Genomic DNA, 22,382 nt, shown 5'->3' on the forward strand with positions numbered 1-22,382 from the left:
TTTCACAATGGCTGGGCACTGAGTCGACACCTTCATTGAACTATCCTTTATGACTCTAAGGTTTGCAGCCTGACATGCATCACTTTACATTTCTGCCCCATCCTTGGTCCTGGAATCCACCCTTTCTTCCACTGGTCAGGACTCTGGGTCCAGAGCCGGATTGAGGCAACTGCCGCAGGTGGCAGAATATAAGAGGACAAGTGGCATATTCCAGGTTCCAGCAAGATATCATAGACCTTTTGCGAGATCTTGTGAGAACCCAGAAACCACTGCCAAACAACCCAGGTAAGTTAGGATTCTGTGAGGGAGGCAGTGGGAGAGGGTGGACTGAGCCAGTGAAATGGGACCTGCCACTGTCTGGGTCGTGGGACGCAGGTGGCGCTGTGGGTAAAAGCCTCAGTGCCTAGGGCTTGCCGATCGAAAGGTCGGCGGTTCGAATCCCTGCGGCGGGGTGCGCTCCCGTCGTTCGGTCCCAGCGCCTGCCAACCTAGCAGTTCGAAAGCACCCCCGGGTGCAAGTAGACAAATAGGGACCGCTTACTAGCGGGAAGGTAAACGGCGTTTCCGTGTGCGGCTCTGGCTCGCCAGAGCAGCGATGTCACGCTGGCCATGTGACCCGGAAGTGTCTCCGGACAGTGCTGGCCCCCGGCCTCTTGAGTGAGATGGGCGCACAACCCCAGAGTCTGGCAAGACTGGCCCGTACGGGCAGGAGTACCTTTACCTTTTACTGTCTGGGTCAATGGTACTGCCTCCGAGATTCTCTGCATCTGTAGATCAGGGCATCTTTACTGTCATTAATCCTGGCACTGATCTTACTTTTGCCCTCTGCATGATGTCAGTGTTCCACATTCATTGCCTGATTCCACTACTTTGCCCCTCTTGAGCTTTGACATTATGACTAAATCATCTGACCTCATAAAAGAGGGGGCAATTGCCACAATAGGAAGGAGGGAGATTGATTAAATAAATAAATAAATAAATAACCACACATCCCAAGCTGATTTCTTTTGAAGGGTTGTAAAATTGCCAGTGACAGCAACACTATTGTATGATTTTGCATGCTGGTTAATGCTTATAATTTTAGCAAAGCATTTCAATAGTACTACATGATTAGGAAAATGATGTGCTATGCAGGCTTGCATTCATAATGTTGAACAGGGACTGGGGGGGGAAGTGAATGAGGATGCTGCTGGCATCATTCTGTTGCTGTTCTTCCTGCTTTTGTTTCTGTTTGTATGTGTGTATGTGTGTGTGTGTTTTCATGTAAGAAGGGCACAAAGAATCTTTGACCGTGTAATTACATCAAACAAAAACATAGTATAATTGAGAGTCTTTGTCTCATTTAGGTTAGGGTCAATTCCAAAGTGTGTGTGTGTGTGTGTGTGTGTGTGTGGTGTTTGTCAATACAAGTCCCTCGCACCCCCAGCAGATTTTGATAGTACACATGTCCAGACCCCAGACTAGGGATAAATCAGTCAGCTTCCATATGCTCCATACATTGTCCATGCATTGGTAACCTCATGGTTGGATTACTGCAATTTGTTCTATGTGGGGCTGCTCTTGGGGTTGTTGTGGAAGCTGCAGCTGGTACAAAATGCAATGGCTAGGTTGTTTGTGAGAGCAAACTACCCATCAGCATGTAACATGCTACTTGTGGGATTGCACTGGCTGCCAATCCACTATTGGTCCAAGTTCAAGCTGCTGGTACTTATACAATGCTCTCTACAGCTCAGGGCCTGGTTTCTCTCTGTCACACACACACACACACACACACACACACACACGTGTAAACATAACACACAGGTACTACAGGAGCAACCATTCATAGACATACAAGTACAACATGATATTAAAGCAGCCAAGAGAAGAAAAGATGGTGGCTGCCGGTCATGACTGGAAGAACATAGGATAACCTATCCAGTGGGAAGCATGGACCAGATTACTTGAGAGACCTGTTTCCTTATACTGTAGAGTTGGAAGGGACCCCAAGGAACATCTAGTCCAACTCCCTGCAATGCAAGAATCTTAACTAAAGCATCCATGACGGATGGCCATGTGCCCCACTTTGTGTGTACATTTCATGGACCAAAACTACATTGCAAAATCCAGAAAAGTACATAATACAATCTGGAGTTGTGTTGTGATGAACAATCAAGTTTGGGTTCTAAACTGCAATCATGTGGAAATCTGGAGATACATCGGAAACATTCACTGGAACCACCAGAAAGTTCACTGTTAATTCAGTACAATTTATCTGTGTCTCTTGTAAGGGGGACATGTCAAACTCAAATAATCTTTGCATGAGTGATTCTGTCAGTCAGGCTATTCTTCCAGACTTAGTTCACCAGAAAAGGCATCACAAAGCTGAAGTGGATGGACTGACAGAGTGCAAAAGCATGCATGTTTGGTCAAAAATTATCTACACTGAGTACAGTAAGAACATAACATGAGAGGTGCCTGCAGGATCAGGCTAAAGGACCATCTATCAGAATGGCCAGATATACAGTAGTACCTCTGGTTACGAACTTAATTCGTTCTGGAGGTCTGTTCTTAAGCTGAAACCGTTCTTATCCTGAGGCGTGCTTTTGCTAATGAATTTCCGTTTGCATCCTGGGGCAAAATTTGCAACCAGGAGCAGTTACTTCCAGGTTAGAATTTGTAACCTGAAGTGTTCGTAACCAGAGGTACCACTGTATGTCTATGTAACGGTGACATCCACAAGCATACCACCTCCATTCAGAAATATACTCCCGGGAAAGTGGGTATGCACAGGATGGCAACCTGGGTTTGGAGAACCTGTAACCTTGTAATAATAATAATAATAATAATAATAATAATAATAATAATAATAATAATTTTATTATTTATACCCTGCCTATCTGGCTGGGTTTACCCAGTCACTCTGGGCAGCATATAGCACATAAAAATTGTAAAACATTAGACATTAAAATTTTCATGATAAAGGAGTGCCTTCAGATGTCTTCTAAAAGTCAGATAGTTGTTTATTTCTTTGACATCTGATGGGAGGGCGTTCCACAGGGCGGGTGCTGCTATTGTGAAAGCCCTCGGCCTGGTTCCCCACAACCTCACTTCTTGCAGTGAGGGAACTGCCAGAAGGCCCTTGGAGCTGGACCTCAGGGTCCAGGCTGAACAGTGTCTGGGCTGTTATTAAACAGCAGCAAGAGCTTTCTGGTAGTAAAGAGCTGTTTGATGGTAGAATAGACTCCCTTGGAAGGTGGTGGACTCTCCTTCATTGGAGGTTTTTAAGCAGAGGTTGGATGGCCATCTGTCCTGGATGCTTTAGTTGAGATTCCTGCACTGCAGGGGGTTGGACTAGGTGACCTTAAGGGTATGAGATAACCAGCCTCATATAATCAAAATGCTTAAGGCTAATGAACCCAAGACAAGGTCAATGCCATAGAGTAAGAGACCCTGCCAGGCTTAGCTAGGTAACACACCCTCCCCCTTGGAGGAAGGAAGTCAAGTCTTTTCTTGTGCTTCTGTACCAAATTATTTAGGAATGTTCAGCACTTTGGACTACCTGTGTTTTCCGACTGCTGTTTGGAAAAGCACATGAATCTGACCTTTGAGGAGTTTATAAGTAAACCATTTTTAACTTATCAAATGTATGGTCTTTTACTATGCCTAGGGAAGTGGGAACTTTGGAAGGAACTTAGAAGGGGATATCTTTTAATGAAAAAGAGGCATAGTGCCATAGCACCATAATACTTGTTGTTGTTATTAATGATGATGCTACTGCTGCTGGTGCTATAGCCCTACAACACTATGCAATACAGGACTGCAATAATGAAAAAAATTCTGATCACTACCATTTTATCAGTGTACCTAATGTCAGTGATCAGAAAGGGTGCTTATTATAATAATAGCGTTACAAGTTTGTGGGGAGCCTGGACCCCCCCTTCTGGTTCCTAAACTCCCCCTTCTAATTCATAGGTGCCAGATACTGGATATAGCATGTTAAAATTAACCCAGAAACAAAGATGGATCCAGTAGTAGCTCCAAAGTTCTATTGTTGCAAGTACTTGGGGTGTGGGGCTGAAGGAAGAAAGATGACTGCCTTTCACTGTTTGCAAAGTCAGTGAGACTTTACTGAACACTGATGGTTTCTGGAAGGCAAAACATGCACAAATGAGACCTCTTATTATGCATATACTAAATAAAAAAAGACTTGCAAAGGCAACATTGTTGTTTTTTCCCCACCCACTCCCCAAAATGGTCTTCATAGGCCCAAATTCTGCCTTTGCTCTTCAAAGCATGTTGGCTGTTTTTATCAGTCTGCTTTACCACCACCTTCTCACTTCTGCACCTGTCTCTCTGACCATCATCAAGCATCTGTGGATAAGCTCATGTCTTTGTAGTTCAGCTCTGCACATCACCAGAATGCTTGACCTCAATCTTAAAGCCCAAAGGAATGTGTCAGCTGGAGTCTGACTTCTCATTAAATTACTAATAAGTTCTACCTTCTGAATAAAGCTTCCATTCCTCTGCATGCTTGTTTTGCATGTTTAAGGGAATTTGCTACTGCAATTGGGGGAGGGGATTAAATTTAGGTTAAATAATGTGGTTCCCTCATTTTCAAATCTCCATCTCAGAACTCTGGCAGCCTTCCTGAAATATGCCATGCCTTTGATGAATCCCCTTATGAATCATGCTTGCATGAATGAACGTTATCTATCTGTGCAATGCCTTGTATTTTAAAATGTATCACAGTATCTCATCTTTTTAACACTTTCATACCAAAAGTTCTTCACACTCACAATAAATATATCACAATTGCTGCTTTTACAGCTTTATATTACCCAGGGAACTTGCTGGTACTCTTTACATTTCCTGTGTAGGGATGCGGGTGGCACTGTGGTCTTAACCACTGAGCCTCTTGGGCTTGCTGATCAGAAGGTTGGCAGTTCGAATCCACATGACAGGGTGCGCTCCCATTGCTGTGTCCCAGCTCCTGCCAAAATAGCAGTTTGAAAGCATACCAGTGCAAGTAGATATATAGGTACCATTGTGGCAGGAAGGTAAATAGCGTTTCCGTTTGCTCTGGTTTCTGTCACAGTGTTCCGCTGCACCAGAAGCAGTTTAGTCATGCTGGCCACATGACTCGGAAAGCTGTCTGAGGACAAATACCGGCTTCCTTGGCCTGAAAGCAAGAGGAGCACCCCAGCCCATAATCACCTTTGACTGGACTTAACCGTCCAGGGGTCCTTTACCTTTACCTTACATTTCCTGTATTTGTTATTCTTGCTCGCTGGATCATCACCTTGTCGTGGTGAGTGGGGTTGCACATTCCTACATCCCTTGTGAGCGAAACTGTCGGGAATCTTGTACTCCCAGCAGGGTCACCCAAGGTGGTAAGGTCAAAGGGAAAGAGCTAGACAAAGAATGATCCAAGAAGTCCTCAATGGCAGAACAGGCGGATGATAACAAGCGGTATGTTACAATGGCTGTGAAGGCGGATGAAGGCTGCAGCAGATAAGAATCTACCGGTTGTCGTGGCTGCTCATGCCATCGGAACAGAGCCTTACTGTGAAGACTGTGCGTTGGTCAGTGTGCACTGATCTACAAACATAAAACAAATTCACACACAGGCATCTTCCAAAAACCCATCCCAAACCCAAATCCCAAAAGTCCCATGGCAATCAACAAATGGTAATGGGGGCAGGATCGTGAAATCTGGAAGCCCCTAGCACATGGGTGGTGAATACAGATTCAGTCGTTCTGACTCAATAATAATAATAATAATAATAATAATTTATTATTTGTACCCCGCCCATCTGGCTGGGTTTCCCCAGCCACTCTGGGCGGCTTCCAACAGAGATAAAAAATACACTAAAATGTCACATATTAAAAACTTCCCTGAACAGGGCTGCCTTCAGATGTCTTCTGAATGTCAGGTAGTTGTCCATCGCCTTGACATCCGATGGGAGGGCATTCCACAGGGCGGGCGCCACCACCGAGAAGGCCCTCTGCCTGGTTCCCTGCAACTTGGCCTCTCGCAGTGAGGGAACCGCCAGAAGGCCCTCGGAGCTGGACCTCAGTGTCCGGGCAGAACGATGGGGGAGGAGACGCTCCTTCAGATATACTGGACCGAGGCCATTTAGGGCTTTAAAGGTCAGCACCAACACTTTGAATTGTGCTCGGAAACGTACTGGGAGCCAATGTAGGTCTTTCAAGACCGGTGTTATATGGTCTCGGCGGCCGCTCCCAGTCACCAGTCTAGCTGCCGCATTCTGTATTAGTTGTAGTTTCCGGGTCACCTTCAAAGGTAGCCCCACGTAGAGCGCATTGCAGTAGTCCAAGCGGGAGATAACCAGAGCATGTACCACTCTGGCGAGACAGTCCGCAGGCAGATAGGGTCTCAGCCTACGTACCAGATGGAGCTGGTAAACAGCTGCCCTGGATACAGATTTGACCTGTGCCTCCATGGACAGCTGTGAGTCCAAAATGACTCCCAGGCTGCGCACCTGGTCCTTCAGGGGCACAGTTACCCCATTCAGGACCAGGGAATCCTCCACACCTGCCCGCCTCCTGTCCCCCAAAAACAGTACTTCTGTCTTGTCAGGATTCAACCTCAATCTGTTAGTCGCCATCCATCCTCCAACCGCCTCCAGACACTCACACAGGACCTTTACCGCCTTCACTGGTTCTGATTTAAAAGAGAGGTAGAGCTGGGTATCATCTGCATACTGATGAACACCCAGCCCAAACCTCCTGATGATCGCTCCCAGCGGCTGCATGTAGATGTTGAAAAGCATGGGGGAGAGGACAGAACCCTGAGGCACCCCACAAGTGAGCGGCCAGGGGTCTGAACACTCATCCCCCACCACCACTTTCTGAACACGGCCCAGGAGGAAGGAGCGGAACCACTGTATGACAGTGCCCCCAGCTCCCAGCCCCTCAAGACGGTCCAGAAGGATGTCATGGTCGATGGTATCAAACGCCGCTGAGAGATCCAGCAGAACTAGGAAACAGCTCTCACCTTTGTCCCTAGCCCGCCGGAGATCATCAACCAGTGCGACCAAGGCAGTTTCAGTCCCATGATGAGGCCTGAATCCCGACTGGAAGGGATCCAAATGGTCCGCTTCTTCCAGGCGTGCCTGGAGTTGTTCAGCAACCACTCGCTCAATCACCTTGCCCAAGAATGGGAGGTTTGAGACTGGGCGATAATTGGCCATCGTGGCCGCATCTAAAGATGGTTTTTTAAGAAGCGGTTTAATAACCGCCTCTTTCAGCGGGTCTGGGAAGGCTCCCTCACGGAGGGAAGCATTCACCACCCCACGAAGCCCATCGCCCAGTCCTTCCCGGCTAGCTTTTATAAGCCAGGATGGGCAAGGATCCAGGAGACAGGTGGTTGGCTTCACTCGTCCAAGCAGCCTGTCCACATCCTCGGAGGTAACAGATTGAAATTGATCCCACACAACTTGACCAGACAGGACTCTAGCACTCTCCCGCCCCGGCCCTGCTCCCACGGTGGAGTCTACTTCTTCCCGAATCTGAGCGATTTTATCTGCAAAAAAATTTGCAAAATCATTGCAGGAGAACATGTGGCCCGTACTGGGCCCCGATGTTACAGGTGGTTCCGCTAAATTGCGAACCACCTGAAAGAGTCTCCTGCTGCTGTTTTCTGCAGATGCAATAGAGGCGGTGAAGAAAGTCTTCTTCGCCGTCGCTATCGCCACTTGGTAGGCTCGACGTTGAGCTCTAACCCGTGTCCGGTCAGATTCAGAATGAGTTATCCGCCACCGGCGCTCTAGCCGTCTCAACGATTGTTTCATTGCCCTCAGATCCGTGGAAAACCACGGGGCTCTCCGGGCTTCATGCAATCGGAGAGGGCGCTTCGGAGCCAAACAGTCAATAGCCCTGGTTAACTCCACATTCCAGCGGGCCACCAGGGAATCGGCTGAAAGGCCATCAACATGGGATAAAGCATCCCCAACCACTCTCTGGAAACCATTTGGATCCATTAAGTGGCGGGGGCGGACCATCCGAATCGGTCCCACCTCCCTGCAGAGGGGATGGGTCGCGGAGAAGTCCAGTTGCACCAGGAAGTGATCTGACCATGGCACTTCTTTCGTTTCGCTTTTACTTAGTGTCAGATCACCAACATCCGTAGAGGTAAACACCAGGTCCAAGGCATGTCCGCGGCTATGGGTTGGGCCACACTTATTCAGGGACAGCCCCATGGAGGCCATGCTTTCCACGAAGTCCCGAGCGGCCCCTTGTAAGGTCGTGTCGGCATGGATGTTAAAATCCCCTAGGACGACCAAGCTAGGTGTCTCCAGGAGAACATCCGCCACGACCTGAAGCAGCTCGGGCAGGGAATCCTTGGTGCAGCGGGGAGGTCGGTACACCAAAAGGAATCCTGTACTGCCCCTATTGCCCAACTTCCAGAACATGCACTCAGAAAACTGGGTCTTCCCAATAGGACGCCTGGTGCAAACTAATGACTTCCTAAAAATCACTGCAACCCCCCCTCCCCGCCCACATGACCTGGGTTGCTGTGCGTAAGAGAAACCTGGTGGACAAGCAGCGGCAAGGACAGGCCCATCTGCTTCATCCAACCAAGTCTCTGTTACACATGCCAGGTCAAGTCCTCCATCCATGATCAAGTCATGGATGGCAGTGGTCTTATGAGTCATTGACCTGGCATTGCACAGCAGCACTTTCAGGTCATGTGGGTATCCCTTGCTGATTCTAGTATTCATCCGGTCAGGACCAGACCCAGAGGCAGGGATAGTCCTCAGACAACGACTAAACCTGCCTCCTCTGTAATGACATGGTCTGGTCTTAGCGTAACTCCTCCTCCTACCCGTGATCACTGAGATCGGTTGTCCCAGTGCATTCCCCCCTGTGAAGCATATCCCAGCCATTTTATGGGCTGGGGCCCATTCCCCGGCAGCCCTGACCCCTCCCCTTAAGAACAAAATAACCCCTTTAAGAAACAAACAAACAAACAAAAAAACCACAAATAAGACAATATAAACAAAAAACAATAGAAATTACAAAAATTACAAAAACATAAAATCAAACAAATTCCCAGGCCCAATAAACATCCACCGCACCCCCCCCCCACATACAAAAAATTCAAAATTAAAATTTTAAAACATTTTAAAAGCACTCTGCACCCCTCCAGCAGTAACAGCAACTGTTCCAGTGAGGCCCGTCAGGCCCCGCCCCAGGCCAGATGGTGAGTGGCAGGAAGGAGCAGGGCCCTCAGACACTCACATGCAGGAGAGTCCTCCCGGGCAGCAGAGTCCAGCAGTCCTTTATGAGGCTTCAGGCCCCGCCCCCGGCCAGATGGTGAGTGGCAGGAAGGAGCAGGGCCCTCAGACACTCACATGCAGGAGAGTCCTCCCGGGCAGCAGAGTCCAGCAGTCCTTTATGAGGCTTCAGGCCCCGCCCCAGGCCAGATGGTGAGTGGCAGGAAGGAGCAGGGCCCTCAGACACTCACATGCAGGAGAGTCCTCCCGGGCAGCAGAGTCCAGCAGTCCTTTATGAGGCTTCAGGCCCCGCCCCAGGCCAGATGGTGAGTGGCAGGAAGGAGCAGGGCCCTCAGACACTCACATGCAGGAGAGTCCTCCCGGGCAGCAGAGTCCAGCAGTCCTTTATGAGGCTTCAGGCCCCGCCCCAGGCCAGATGGTGAGTGGCAGGAAGGAGCAGGGCCCTCAGACACTCACATGCAGGAGAGTCCTCCCGGGCAGCAGAGTCCAGCAGTCCTTTATGAGGCTTCAGGCCCCGCCCCAGGCCAGATGGTGAGTGGCAGGTAGGAGCAGGGCCCTCAGACACTCACATGCAGGAGAGTCCTCCCGGGCAGCAGAGTCCAGCAGTCCTTTATGAGGCTTCAGGCCCCGCCCCAGGCCAGATGGTGAGTGGCAGGAAGGAGCAGGGCCCTCAGACACTCACATGCAGGAGACTCAAGAAATGAGGCAGTTGAGCAGCTCAACAGCTGTATCCATGACTGAGCAGCCCTTTTTAGGATCCACTCTGCTCACCCCAAAAAGGGGGAGGGGCTAGAAAAGGTGCCCTAAACAATGTCTGCCTCCCTTTTTCTCTGACTGGATTAGCGTGCCCAGTGGGGTCACCACCCAGTGGTCGTAAAAGACAACTGAACTTTGAAACATGGAATATACGGACTTTGTTGGATAACACAGATAACGAGCGTCCGGAATGCAGAACTGCCATCATTGAAAGAGAGCTGCGACGTTTTAACATTGATTTTGCAGTGCTTTAAGAGACTTGAAGAGCAGGTGAGGAACAACTGAAGGAAGAAAAAGGAGGCTACACATTCTTCTGGAAAGGTCTATCTGAACAAGAACGTCGAATACATAGGGTAGGCTTCGCTATCAAAAACGATCTTGTGAAGCTCCTGTGAGAAGTCCCTACCAGCATTAATGAGCGACTCTCAACCCTTCGAATAAAACTCACCAAAAACCAACAGTCTACTATTCTCAGCGCTTACGCACCAACACTTGATGCCGATGAAGACATTACATAAAAAAATTACTCTCAGCTGGATACCGTCCTATCATAGATGTCTAAGGAAGATAAAATTATCCTCCTGGGTGATTTTAATGCAAGAGTTGGGTGAGATTCCGATCTGTGGCCTGGGACTAGTGGGAAAAAAGGAACTGGTAACAGTAACCAGAATGGAATCTTACTTTTGACGATATGTGCAGCGCACAACCTTGTTATCACCAACACACTCTTTCGACAGAAAAATAAATTTAAAACTTCATGGAGGCATCCTCGATCAAACCACTGGCACCTCTTAGACTATTGTCCGTGCTAAAGATCGCCATGATGTGCTCCTTACCAGAGCTATGACGAGTGCCGATGACTGCTGGACAGATCACTGGCTAATATGCTCCATGATGGCTATCAAGATTATACCTCAACGCAGGCTTCAAGGAAGGAAACCAAGGTGCAAAATGAACACTCAAACCCTTCAAGATCCCATAAGCGGGATTGCTTCCAAACAGCTCTTAAGGACTATCTGCTTTCAGAGTTCCCTGATAACATCAAGGAACACTGGACCAAGCTAAAAACATCCATTATTGCAGCCTGTGAACAAACTATTGGATACCAAACCAAGAAACACCAGGACTGGTTTGATGAGAATGAAAGTGAGATTGAACGCATGATTGACAAGGAAAGGAAGGCCTTTCAGATCTGGCAAAGAGATAGAAACTGTCCCATTAAGAAAAAAACCTAAGCCAACTCTAAGGCTGAGGTTCAAAGAAGAACCAGAGAAGTAAAAAGCACCTGGTGGATAAAAAAAGCTCAAGAGATCCAGCACTTAGCTGACACTCATGATGCACAGAGTTTCTTTAAAGCCACAAAGACCACCTATGGGCCAATAAATCATGGCGTATGCCCTCTGCTCAGCAGACAGTAGCATGCTTCTAAAAGATAAAGAAGCTATTGCACTGCACCGGAAAGAACATTACCAACATCTCTTTAACCGCAACTCCCCTGTAGCTGCTGATGTCTTCTCACAAATTCTACAAAAAACAAGTTAGAGATGAGCTTGCAGTATCTCCAGATCTGGGAGAGTTGTGTACAGCTATTAACCAAATGAAAGACAACAAAGCCAGCGGATCTGATGGGATACCTGCCAAAGTCTTCAAAGTGGTTGGAATTGAACTTACACAACAACTTCACAAGCTCATTGAAAAAATCTGGGAGAGAGAAGAGATCCCAGCAGACTTTAGGGACGCCAAAATTATCAATCTCTTTAAAAAAGGTGACAGAACTGATTGCAGAAAACTATTGAGGCATCTCTCTATTAGCTGTGGCCAGCAAAATTCTTGCAAGGATCTTAGCAAACCGTCTCTTAACAATATCAGGGGTGACCCTTCCTGAATCCCAAAATGGTTTTTGACCTTCTAGGGGGACAGTGGACATGATTTTCACCACTCGACAGCTTTAAGAAAAATGCAGAGAGCAAAACCAACCCTGTATATGGTGTTTATTGACCTGACTAAGATTTCAACACTGTAAATTGTAATGGCCTGTGGACTGTCCTTCTGAAAACTGGCTGCCCAGATATATTTGTGAACATCATTCGGCTCCTCCATGATAATATGACAGCAACAATTGCAGATAACAATGGCTCTCAAAGTGAACCATTTACAGTGGGATCAGGTATTAAACAGGGTTGTGTTACTGCCCCAACTCTATTCATTATTTTCATTGCCATAATCCTACACTTTGTCGAAGGGAAACTCCCCACCGGAGTAGAAATCATATATCGAACAGATGGAAAGCTCTTTAATCTGAGCAGGCTGAAAGCAAAGAGTAAGGTTACCGTAACTTCTGTCATAGCTCTTCAGTATGATGATGACAACGTAGAGCGTGCAAGCTCTGAGGATGACTTCCAAACCATCCTAAATATCTTTGCAGAAGCTTACGAAAAGCTTGGCCTATTGCTCAATATCCAAAAAAACCAAAGTGCTGCACCAACAAGTACAAAATAACTCCTCTGCAGCACCACAAATCCAACTCAATGGTGTAACATTGGAAAATTTTGATCACTTCTCCTACCTGGTAGTTATCTTTCCACAAGGACTTACATTGATGCCAAAATCCAGCATCACCTGAGCTCTGCGAGTGCGACTTTCTCCCAATTGGAGTGCAGAGTGTTTGAGGACCAGGACATTCACAGGGAAACCAAAATGCTTGTTTACAAAGCTATTGTACTAACAACCTTACTGTATGCTTGTGAAACATGGACCACTTATAAACACCCTCTCCAGCTCCTTGAAAGATTCCATCAACAGTGTTTCCAAAAAAATTTACACATCACTTGGGAAGACAGGCGAACTAATACCAGTGTACCCGAGGTACTACTTCCGGGTTAGCGGAGTATGTAAGCCAAAGTGTTTGTAACCCGAAGCGTTTGTAACCCGCGGTACCACTGTATAGTGGAGGAGACCATGCCTTGTGATGGAGTCCTTAATAAAGTTTATCTTGAGTATATGGCGGGCGCACAACTTACACTCACTATACTTACGTGACTGCAGCTTACCATGGGTGGAGGAAAGTAATAAATAAATGAAGAGTAGGGAAGACCTACTGCAGAAAGAGCTTTTAAAGCTCTCCACCTTACAGGGTTCTGAGAACCCTCATGTTAGTGATGGGCCCAGAGTACATAATGTATAACCATAATTTGTCCACAACATGCAAAAATATGTCCCCATATCCCTTTTTAAATTGTTTAATCTTTCCTTCTCAGATACATAAAAACAAAGGGCTGGAACTACCTCCAGGCTATACCACTTGAGGCTTTTAGAAGAGAAAGAAAAGGCAAATGAGCTAGCTGAGGAGCTAAATGGCGGCATAAGTATTTGTCTCCGATCGCCACAAGATAATAAACACTTTGACTGTTTTCAAAAAGAGACTCAACAAGTGAATTGCTATTGTCTGCAGGGACACCATCTCCTTGATCAGGAAGCCTCTTGACCTTGAGATAGGCTTAGAGTGTCTTTCGCTGGTGTTGGGCCAGAAGACAGATCAGTGATGCTACTGGTCTATTGATCACTCTGTTGCATCTCTAACCAGGCTGACCAAGGTGGTCTCTGGGATATTGTTGGAGGACCATAAAATGATAATCTTGGGTGACTTCCATCTCCATGTGGAGGCTGCTGATGGGCCAGCTCAAGACTTCATGACCTCCATAACAACCACAGGTCTCTCTCACTTTACCATCAGTCCAACACAGGAGGCAGGGCACACTCTGGATGTGATCTTTGCCCAAAGTGATATGAGGGATTTACTGAAGATAGAAGGAGTACAATGGCCAAACCATTATCTGGTTAAGTTTCGACTGACAATGGCAGTGCCGCTCTGAAGGGAGGTATGGCCTGCCCTGGGAGACTGATGTCATCTGATATGTCCCTGAATGTCCTGAGGGATTTTCTAGTTGCACTGGTGATCCTGCTGAAGCCCTTGCCGTGGAATAGCGAGATGAAACAGACATGATCATTCCTGCCCTGGGCATCCTTGCCGGTGTTTTGGAGCCTGAGAGGTTCTTTGGTACTTTGAGGTGCTCCAGACTATGAAGCAGGCTGGATGAGAACTGGAGTGCAGGTGGTGCAAGTCTCATTCTGAAGCCTACGGAAAACTGCTAAGAACACATAGTTGGGCCTACTATGTGGCAGTGTGGGCAGTGAAAAAAGCTCATTTTGTAGCTCACATTGCATCCTTTAGAAGCCAGCCATTAGAATTATCTCTGATGATGTGGAGGTTATTGTTATATATTCAGTGGTCTGTGTTTGCCTGAGCTTGAGTCTGGACTAAGGATTCTGAGGCCCCCGTGTTCTAATTCAATACATAATATCCAATCACAGAACATTTCAGGATTTGGGCCACTGCCATTGGTTTTTAAACTCTAAGTTATGATCTGCAGCTTGGGAGTTTAGACAACCAATCACATTGAGAGTGGGAGTGGCCCAGGCCTTCAGAATTGTACATAAGCAGTTGCTTTGCTGTTATTGTCCAGTTCTGTTAGTTCAATAAAGGTTCTTGCTGTTATCACTGTGTCTAGCTTTGTGGGAACCCACCTACACTTCAGTCACTGACTCCCATTGTTGGGGAGGGACTTCTGGAGATCCTGAAGACCCACTACAGCCTGTAACTTTGCAATACAGATGTGTGTTCCATGAATTCACTGCTGCACTCAGAGAAGCTGGAATCAAATATAGATGGGGTTACCTCTTCAAACTGCTGATAACACATGAAGGAAGAACTAAAGCTGCAGTCACCCACCTTGAAGCAAAATAAAAATAAAAATGGACCAGTTACAGCTTCAGCCAAAAGGAGATAAATACACAGAGGAGCAGAAGACAGCGGAGAAGACACTGATCCTGAAGAGGGAAGAAGGCGCGGGGGGGGGGGGAGAGGAAAAAAAGGAGAAAAGAACAAAACTAAGAAAATGGCTGCAAAAACAGCAGCAACAGCAGCCTTTGATGGATTCTGTCCTGCTTGAAAACCAGAACAGGCAGTGTGGTTAATGGTTTTAAGGCCCCTCTAATCAACCTTCTTAGAGGCATGTGTCATGACTGCTCCCTGTCACTGTTATTTGCAGTGGTGATACAGGTGCCAGGCAATTGACTGTGAGAAGATTCTTCTACTAAAGGCATCATCTGATGCCTTTGCAGATGATACTTCTAATGCTACAGAACCCAAAAGAAGCTCATTCTTTCTAGTCAACCAGCTGAATGCTTTCCACCGAGTCACAAATTACTCAAAATCCAGAATTCTCTTTTCTAATGAAGAAGCAGCAGAAAATGGATTTTATCTACCATATTTACTCAAGACTAATGTGCCATCGAATCTAATGCGCAACTCAATTTTCAGAACCTTGAAACCAAAAAAAGCATTTGCTGGCGAATGTAAATGTGCCATCAAATCTAATGAACACCTTAATTTTTCCAACGTAATTTGGCCAAAGAAGATGAGCATTAGATTCGAGTAAATACGGTATTTCATTTGGCTGGGGGGGAAAGCCCGGCTTATACCCCACCCATCTGACTGGGTTGCCCCAGCCACTTGGGGTGGCTTTCAACATAATATAAAAACACAATGAAATATCAACTATTAAACCATTAAAAACTATACAGGGCTGCCTTTAGATGTCTTCAGAAAGTTGTGTAGTTGTTTATCTGTTTACAAAGTTGTGAATGTTTTGGATCACTGTTTCTGACACCATTTCCAAGATCACTAAAAACTTCATACCCTCCAACATTTATCCAAGGAAAATAGAGATGTCCCATGCCATAATGATAATTTTACTATTTTCTCCGATGAAAATGGCGGCATCCTAAGGAAAAGTGGGACATTTCGGGATCAAATCAGAAACCAAGACGGCTTCTCTAAATCAGAGATGTCCCTGGAAAATAGGGACACTTGGAGGGCCTGCAACCTATCTCTAGCACTAGTCCTACTTTCACTAAATAAAAACCCAGATTTCAATATCTGGCATAGACTCATTTTTTCCCCGATGACAGCCACCTGCTGGCATGTTTTTGAAATCCGAGGCTGAACAGCCACTAGAAATATGGTTCAGCAATGAGTGGGTTGTGGTTATCTCTGAACACCTCAATAGACATAGAAGGATGATAAAAGGTATTGCAAAGAGAGACACTTTAGATGAAACCTGGTTTTCCTTTTTTTCATATATAGGGGATGGAAATAAAAATTCTCTCACTGACAACCCAAACCCATCAGTGCAAGAGCTATATTAACTAGTAATGTGCTTAAGTGTGTGTCTGAAATGGTTTCTGGTGCGATCACCATGGCGTTTGGCAGCTTTCCCATAGCACCGGACTCCAGTCATGCAATTTATTAGGAATAATATGGGGGTAATTATCCCTGGCAACCCCCCAGGGCAGGGGGCGGGACTTCTCATCTGCTGCTCACTACAATGGAATGCAGGGGCAGGGATGCTGGGTGTTTAGCACTGCACAAATTGGAAACTCTCCATTGCTGGCACCATGAGAGAGAGTATTCCTGTTCCTTAAAAAAATAATTGAATTCGGACCCTGAAACAGGCGTGTTCTGGAAAGAAGTGTTAAGGTTCTGATCTGGAAAGGATTTTCGTCATTTTGCTACGATTTATGTGAGGTGAGCATCTGTTTCTTTTCTATACTTATTACTTCATGACTTGGCAAGCCTCACTAAGAAAGATTTAATTAACTAAAGGGAATGCAAGAGGAACTGTACAAAAACTTGAGAATTTGATGCTTTATGGTGTGGCCCTCTGTGGAGGGCTCTAATTGGAACTGGCAAGATATGAAAGGACTTTGTACAAAAACATGAGTAGATATACTTTCGGCTTGGAACGATAAAATGGCGTAAATGGTGGTGCATTAGAAAAAGAAAGGGCCTCTCTACAGGGGTTGAACACAACCGATGGATTACAACTGGGAAATATTTCACATAAGAAACTACATTTGCTTGCATGGATTCTTGTCGTATATGGATTAATATCAAAGTGAAGGTGAATCTTTGATCTTTGCAAGCTTCCCCTAGGGCCCAGGGGGAGCAAAGCTTGGATTGTAGAGGAACCAAACAATTACTAACTGTGGAATATACCTTATGGCTTTGCCCCCTATGGAAGACCCTTATTCGGATTTGAAAAACACCAGTTCATTAAAAGATTTGAAGGATTGTTGTATTTTAAATTTTGATAGACAAAGGAAAGCTGGAAGACAGCTCAGAGTCCTGGAAGCTCGTGGAAGATAAGATCGTAGAATGAAAAGGGACCTCTGAGGGGGACTGCACCAGAAACATCTGATGAAAACAACAGGAAGAATAAATAAAATTCCTCTTGCATGCTAATATACATATGGATTTGTTAAATACGATTGAAAGTTACATACCAGTGACTGTTATGATAAGATAAAGGATAAGATCGGATATTGGATTTATGATACTTTATGATTATGAGATTTTCTCCTGACCAGCCAGAACATGGGAAGTCCCTTTAAATTATATAATTTGGAATGTATAATTGGCTTTATTATTTGTATTATGTGTGGCAAGATTTGATTTGTTATTAATTGGAGTGTTATTTTTTAAAAAACAAAGAGTGTTTCTGAAATAATATTGCACGGTTAATGTAATGCACCCAGTGGTAATTGTATCATGCATTTAGACTCAGTTCTTGTTGTTGCAGTTTTGTTATATTGGAAAATAGTGGTGGTGGAGAGAAAAAAAGGCAAATAAGGGGTGGTGCATGATAAAGGGAAATAAATGCATGGTTTAGAGAAAGTGGATAGTTTTTCTTCCATAAATCTAGAACTTTGAGCCATTCCACAAAGCTGAATGTTGGAAGAATCAGGACAAAACGAAAGTACTTCACCACATAACACACATATTTAAACTAAGGAATTCATAGTTGGGAATGGCCACCAACATGGATAGCTTTAAAAGAGGATTAGGCAAATTCATGGAGGATGAGGCTATCAATGGCTACTAGCCATGGTGGTTATGTTCTACCTGTACTATTGGAAACCAGTGAATACCAGTTGCTAGGAATCACACACGGGGAGAGTACTGTTGCACTCAAGCCAGCCTCAGGGCTTTCCACAGACATCTGGTTGGCCACTGTGAGAAAAGGAAGCTGAAGTAAATGGGTCTGTGGCCTGATCCAGTAGAACTCTTTTAATGTTCTTGTGAATATGTGCCGTCCTGAAATAATAAAGTATTCTATGCATGCTTTGAGTGCAATCCTAGAAGTGCACCCCAGAGGACAAAGGATTTTTTGAAGTCTGTGGGCAGAGAGAGTAGTCCACCATCTGAAGCCCCCTCCCAACAAGTGTAGGAGCCACTGTTGCCCCTCCACTGTTCTTGCCTCAATGATGGGGAGGGCAAATGGGATATCCCAGGGGCAGATCAGGGTGGATTTTTTAAAAAAGGTGTCTTGTCCGTGTTCTAAGCTTAAATTTTCCCCTGGATTGAGATGAACTCTAAATGTGGCCAATGTGTTAAAGCAGAAAAACAAAACAAAAAACCAAGCCCTTGGTTTTTATGGTTCCTGTGACTTATTTACCACATCAGAAAGGATGTCAGCAGACTCAGGAAAAGCTCTGTCAGTGAAGCCAGCTATTCCCAGGGTCATCCAGCGATTTGACTCAGACCAAATCGAAAATGGAGCTGCAGGAGGAAAATAATCTTTTTCAGACATGGCTTTAAAGGGGAAGGGAGGTTTGAGCAGGCTCTTACGTGTGCCCTTCCTCAATGGCAAACACCAGGAATTCAAAGCAGAGATTAGCTTTCGAAAAGGATTGAAATGAATCCCTGTGGAATAAATTAAATGCCTCACCCTTGAAGAGTGATTATGTTCCTTTCATTGGAGAAAGAGGCTCTTTCACCATAAGAAAAAAGAAAAAAGAAGGGGGGGGGGGAGAGCACTGCTGTCAGACCTTTGCAGCTCAACTTACTGCCTTTTGACAGTTTTTACCAGGAGTTGTTTGGCATATTTCTGGGGATGCTTATTTGAAGGGGGGTGTTAATATGTGAGCTTTTATCCCCTTCTATTAGAATTAATTTGTTGTTTTCCTTCTGCCCCAAATGTATCACAGGTTGTGCATGTTGTCTGTATCAATGATAGGGAACCTGTGGCCCCTCCAGGAGTTAACCAAAATATCTTTGAATTCCCAAGTCACATTATACCTTTTTAGCACCCTTCATTTTTGAAAGTTGATTCAGCTCACTCTACACTAGATCACCAAGGGTCTACTTAGGAGGAAGGGTCTACTCAGAAGATCCGGCAGCAAACAATGATCCAGAGCAGGGGTCAGCAACCTTTTTCAGCCGTGGGCTGGTCCACTGTTCCTCAGACCATGTGGTGGGCCAGACTATATTTTGAAAAAAAAAAAAATGAACGAATTCCTATGCCCCACAAATAACCCAGAGATGCATTTTAAATAAAAGGACACATTCTACTCATGTAAAAACATGCTGATTCCCGGACTGTCCACAGGCTGGATTGAGAAGGCGATTGGGCCGCATCCGGCCACCGGGCCTTAGGTTGCCTACCCCTGATCCAGAGACTACCTGGAAGAGGCTGAGCTGGCAGTGACCAGATGAGACTCCTTAGGACCTTTGAAGGATTAACAGTTGCCATCTCCTCTGTTCCAAATTACACATTGTGCTGTACATGGATGCCCTGCAAAGCTCCACACCACCCACCTTCCAAAATGTGAGATTGCTTTGCCTTCAGACCATGCAGAAGTTACATTTGTCCCTGGAGTGGGAAATGTGAAGAGCATTTCTAAGAGTATGCCCTGCAGCACTGAGTATCTGAAGCCATCCCCACATACAAACAGCTAGGATCACAGGACAAGAAAAGGATTCTACACGTTGAATATAGTTTCATTGCAAACTCTTAACACCGTATATTCTGAAAAATTCAGCACTGAGGTCAAGGCAAGCAAAGTCCTAGTTTGAGAATGGACTGAAATTTCCTGAAAATATTCAAATGTAGATACAGCACACATCTGATAAGAATAACCTCTTTGGAAGTACCTTTTATTTCTTGGAATCCAAAATTAAACATTCTAAAGCTCTCTTTTTCAGGAATAAAGGATAATTAGCAACAATGTAAGAACATGCAATTAAAGCCCAATGGGTTATAATTTATGTCTTACCCTCTGATGTGAAACAATTAGTATAGCATTAAAATGGTTTATGTATTAACTGCTTAAGGGGCAGATTTAACTCTCTCAGCATCTGAATGAAAGCCATTGTATGGTTGCCCTTTTAAATGCCTCCGCCTTCCCCTTCACTTCTATAGCACATAGACTAAACCATGAAGGATTAGGGTGAGAACAAAATCTACTACATTGTTGAAGAACTTTCTTGTTGCTCACAGATATCCACATCCCATGCCCTGAGTGGCACTGCCAGGTTTTCTGAGTGCCTCAGCAGGGACTTGCCGAAATCCGAAACTTCCACGCAGGTGCATGAGCAGTGTTCCAGTGTTATAAGGGTTTTTTTTTGGGGGGGGGGGGAGTCAGTATGGATGGTGTCCATGCATCCCTTCCAAACCTGTGGTCCTGTGTAGATGAGGGTAGAATCTCTAAGAGGAAACCAGTTATTTTGTTAAGGGAATATACACCTCAGGGTAAAGAGGTGAATCTTCAGCATTCTCTGAACGTGGGGAGTTCCATAACTTAAGGGATGCCACAGAGAAAACGCTTTCCTGGGTTGCTACCTGCCTCCCAGACTTTGAGATTGGAGGAACTAACAAGAGGGCCCCCTCTGCTGATCTCAGCACCTGAGAGGGTCTATAGCAGTGGTGGCGAACCTTTTAGAGACCAAGTGCTGAAACTGCAACCCAAAACCCATTTATTTTATTTATCGCAAAGTGCCAACATAGCAATTTAACCTGAATACTGAGGTTTTAGTTTAGAAAAAACAACTCATACATTAGGGTTAATGTAACCCTTTCCATTGATATATAATTTTATGGTATAACTCAGTGCTTTTTTTCTTTAAAAAATGTTTAGGAATACTCTCATTTTGACTCAAGAAAATCACCATTGGGGAAAATAAATACAGTGAATTTCTTCTCCCATTAAATTCACAAAATGTTTAGGGTATGCATCTCCCTGCATCCCCACAGAAAAAAATCACTGGTATTACTCCAAAAAAGTAGTGTTATGAGCCATCAAACCTTGGAAATATACTTTTTCCAGAAGATTCCACAATTTTGGTCACTGGTATACTAAGAGCTGTTGAGTGTGGGGGGGGATTGCCCAGAGTTGTTCAGCTGTTGGAGCGGGGGGTTTCCAAAGTTGTTGAGCTTTTTTTTGGGGGGGGTTGCCGAAAATTGCTCACCAGCCACACAGATGCTTACAATCGCACAAGTCACGGCAGACACCAATCATCTCCACACTCGCAGCCGCAAATCAACCGCCCAATTGCCACAATGGCAGCCAATCGAAAACAGCCCTTGACACAGCCACCAATCACCTGCACTATTGCCGCAGAGAATCTCTTGCTCACATCTTTTAGGAGCCCTGAGGAGACGGAGAGCACTGTCCGCCTAGACCAGGGGCAGCGCTCCTCCCTCCCAGCCCGGATCAGGAGGTGTGGTGAGCGAATCGCAAGCATGTCCCTTTGTGTGCGCACTCTCTCTCTCTCTCTCTCACCCAAAGACCCGTGTCAGCTGGTTGGTGGGTGTGCAACTCCCCCCGACGACGCTGTGGGCAGCGCATGCTCTAGGGAGCGTTTCCCGCACGCAGCAGCATTGGGGGGGGGGAAGTGGCCAGCCACTTTGCCAACCCCCAGCAACGGCCCTGCTTTGGCGATGGCACGTGTGCCCACAGAGAGGGCTCTGAGTGCCGCCTCTGGCATGCGTGCCAAAGGTTCGCCACCACTGGTCTATAGGGAAGGAAGCAGACTTTCAGCTTAGAGAATCATATGGAAGAAGAACTGAGTCAAGGCATTTCTAAGGGTGCATATACTCCCTCCACCCTTGGATTCAAGGCTGAATGGAAGCAGGCAGAAGGGGGCTGGCATCTCTTCAGTCTAACTGCCAACTCCCAAAGGATATGGATGTGCACCTGTGTGATACTCTCTGCTGCCAACATTCACCATGATGACAGAGCACATCTGCAGTCCTTTATCCCTGTGGAGTTTTGTTTAGGTATGGAGTGTGGCCTTGTTCTCTTTTTTAAATGACATAAATGACAACAAAACCTGGCCTTTTTTCATACTGTTTTAGTCTCTACAGTTTACAAGACTCACAACCCATCTTACCTCTTTTCCCCTTCCACTTCAGCATGCCTGCATGTAGGACTCCTGTTTTGCTAACGGGGGGAGTAATATCAAGATCCAGAAAGCTCTAGTGAG

General features: G+C 45.7%; 1 protein-coding gene and 1 long non-coding RNA gene across 6 annotated transcripts in view; both read right to left on the reverse strand.

The window, feature by feature from the left end:
• LOC309333595 (uncharacterized protein) overlaps positions 1 to 22,382 on the reverse strand; it is a 67,987-nt gene that overhangs the window by 29,202 nt on the left and 16,403 nt on the right. The window contains exons 3-4 of one of the 5 annotated variants that reach the window (XR_014152562.1): positions 18,574 to 18,677; positions 12,862 to 14,884 (exon numbers count right to left, since the gene is read on the reverse strand). The exons of 3 other annotated variants lie outside the window; for them this stretch is intronic. The gene's annotated coding sequence lies outside the window, so the exon portion shown is untranslated. Of the gene's footprint in view, positions 1 to 12,861; positions 14,885 to 18,573; positions 18,678 to 22,382 lie in introns of those variants that run through there. One more of the 5 variants, XR_014152561.1, reaches the window with a different exon arrangement.
• On the reverse strand, positions 3,807 to 5,702 carry LOC309333643. Its single transcript, XR_014152631.1, has 2 exons — positions 4,820 to 5,702; positions 3,807 to 4,126 (listed from the first exon to the last, which is right to left on the reverse strand). It is a non-coding gene; the product is annotated as an uncharacterized lncRNA (long non-coding RNA).

The sequence above is a fragment of the Podarcis erhardii genome (assembly GCF_964252035.2).
Source record: "Podarcis erhardii genome assembly, chromosome: Z".
Classification (NCBI taxonomy): Eukaryota; Metazoa; Chordata; class Lepidosauria; order Squamata; family Lacertidae; genus Podarcis; species Podarcis erhardii.